Here is a 2,515-nt window from a genome sequence, read left to right on the forward strand (position 1 = left end):
ATTGAGGTCTGTGTAAACCTCAGTTGCAACTTGGCTTTCAGTTTGATTCTTGCAATATCAGTGTGATATGCCACTGGCTAATTTTATTATTTTTTGGAGAATAGGAAGTGAACGATAGCCAATTGCTAAGGAAAGCTACATACCCCCCATTTAGTTTGGTGAGTCATGGAAGGTGTGTGGTGTGCTGAGGAAGCAGCAAAATAGCAAGGGTTTAACACTCAGATGCTTTTGTACTCTAGGTTTTGGTGCTGCTGTTGTTGTTGTTGTCCTCATTTCTGTTTTGCCATCAATGGTGGCAGAGGTTATTGGATAGGCCTTGGCCGGCTCTCTAGGGCTGCTGCTCTGCCCATGACTCTATCTTTCCTGTCAGCATGCTGATCATACTTGGAAATTATGAGTCAGTGAAATGTAGCCTCAAGCAGTGGGTGTGGGCAGATTACGAGGGAAAGTGCAGCCAAGACTTCCTGTACCAACTCAGGGTCATTATCTTTGGGGGAAGATAGGGACTCATGAAGGCAGTAGGAACACCCGTATTCACCTGGCATTTGCTGTGAACAAAATGCATTTAGAGAAAGTATGAGGAACAAATTAAAAAGCAAACAGATTTAAACCTCTTGCAGACGTCAGGTTGGACCTTTGAGAGCCATGTTATAATATCACTGTTATTGACACCTTCAGCTTGCTATTACTTCGTGAGACTCATTAACTATTCACATTTGTCTGCCCTCATTCAACTCCGAGCAAGTGCAGCTACAGTCCTATTTAAAATAATAGAGTGAAATTGGTAACATTACTGATTTAACAGGAAATTAGAAGGCTTACATCCACAGAGCTTAGGTAATTGACATCAACAGCACTTTTCTTGTAATTTATGCACTCTGATTGATTTCATTCCCTAGTTAGTCCTAAAAGATTCTCTGAAGCATATTTAGCCATCAGATTTCTGTGTGAAGGAATTAAATGAGTATTACCCTGTTTGCTGTCTATTCCAGAGCTGACAAAAAGTTTCTAACATGATTTGGAGCTCAGGAATCAGTCTAGAATTATAACTTTCATAAGGGTTTGGCCTCAGAACACACCTCTGTTAAGTGACGACTATGAATTTATAGGAAGAAATCTCCTTCCTGGTAACAAGGACACAATTACAAATGGGTCATTTATTTATGCTTTCGCGGTAGTTTTAGTGCTCACTCCAGCAGCACACATACTAAAATTGGAGCAATACTGAGAAGATTAGCACGGCCCCTGTGCAAGGGATGACACACAAATTCGTGGAGTGTTCCATATTTTTCTAATTTTATACATTATATATAGATGTTTCCCTAGAATACCCTAAAAATATTCACTTACCTTTAATAGTGCTGTTATAAATGACCCCTTTCCAGGTGTTCATTCAGTGTGGTATTTGCATCATAATATATGACCCTGCTTTATGCTTCCAGCTCCCCTCCCCAACATAATTAACAGTGCTGAGTACTGGAGGTTTAATAATGAGGAAGAAACGCTAAATGTATGTCTTCTGCCCTAGACATGTCATAAAACAACGGCAAAGTGGAGGTAGTAAACCTGCAGTGTTCGAGTAAATCATGAGTGTAGTTTGGGCTATTTATTTAGAGGAGAAGGCATGGTCTGGATCTACCTGCCTGTTTCTCTAGCCTCACACACCACCAGGCTCCCTAGGATGACTTTTACTCAATCTTGTGGAACAGTCCAGAGTCCCTCATGCTCACCACCCCATGCACACACCGGGGCTGCCGTGCGGGCTTTCTTCTCCCTGGCTCGTCCTTGAAAAGTCAGTTCAAGGGTCACCGCCTCCAAAATCCCTCCGTGGTTCCAGTCTCTTTCAACTCTTTTTTGTCAGTGTTCCCTTAGCAGACCATGACTGAGCCCATCCGGACCTTTTTCATACAGCATTATTCGTGTGATTTGCTCGTTTATTACCCCATCAGGCTGTAAGTTTCTTGAGGGCAGATTAACCATGAATTGCAGCATCTATAACAACATGACTCCGAATGGAATTGACGAGTGTTTCCCAAATGATCTGTGAATACAGAGAGGAACTTTTTGAAATCCCAAATTTATAGGATGCCACTATTTTCCAGTTAAACCTGAAACTGAGTCTTAAACATTTTTAGTCAGAGTCAGAATTCTTGTATTCCCACAGGGGCAGGGGCCCCAGGAACAGCTTGGGCCCCAGATTCCTCACTATGAAGACCAGGGAACCAGGTAGCCTACAGCCTGGTGGAAGTATTGGCTGGCACAATACCATTCATCTATCCTCATTCTAAAGTCCTCACTGCTTGCTGAGGCTAGAAAGCTAAAAACTACATTGCAGGTAGGGCTTCAAGAATCAGATAAACTTGAGAGACTTCAATTTGAAGTGAGAGGTGCTGGTTTGTGGTGGAGCCTGGTGGGCCTGGTTCCGGAGCCAGCAGCTCGGCTGTGGCTTCCTGAGCCTGCAGAAGACCTCCTGATTCAGCAGCTTCTGCTCCAATGGAAACAGGCTGCTTCCTGG

At 43.1% G+C, this 2,515-nt stretch overlaps 1 non-coding gene across 1 annotated transcript; it reads left to right on the forward strand.

The window, feature by feature from the left end:
- The first annotated feature begins 1,183 nt into the window (after positions 1-1,183).
- Positions 1,184-1,291, forward strand: LOC123827687. Its single transcript, XR_006787327.1, has one exon. It is a non-coding gene; the product is annotated as a U6 spliceosomal RNA (small nuclear RNA).
- Positions 1,292-2,515: the final 1,224 nt, after the last annotated feature.

This window comes from Phyllostomus hastatus, unplaced genomic scaffold (assembly GCF_019186645.2).
Source record: "Phyllostomus hastatus isolate PE091 unplaced genomic scaffold, TTU_PhHast_1.1 phas_contig_86, whole genome shotgun sequence".
Classification (NCBI taxonomy): domain Eukaryota; kingdom Metazoa; phylum Chordata; class Mammalia; order Chiroptera; family Phyllostomidae; genus Phyllostomus; species Phyllostomus hastatus.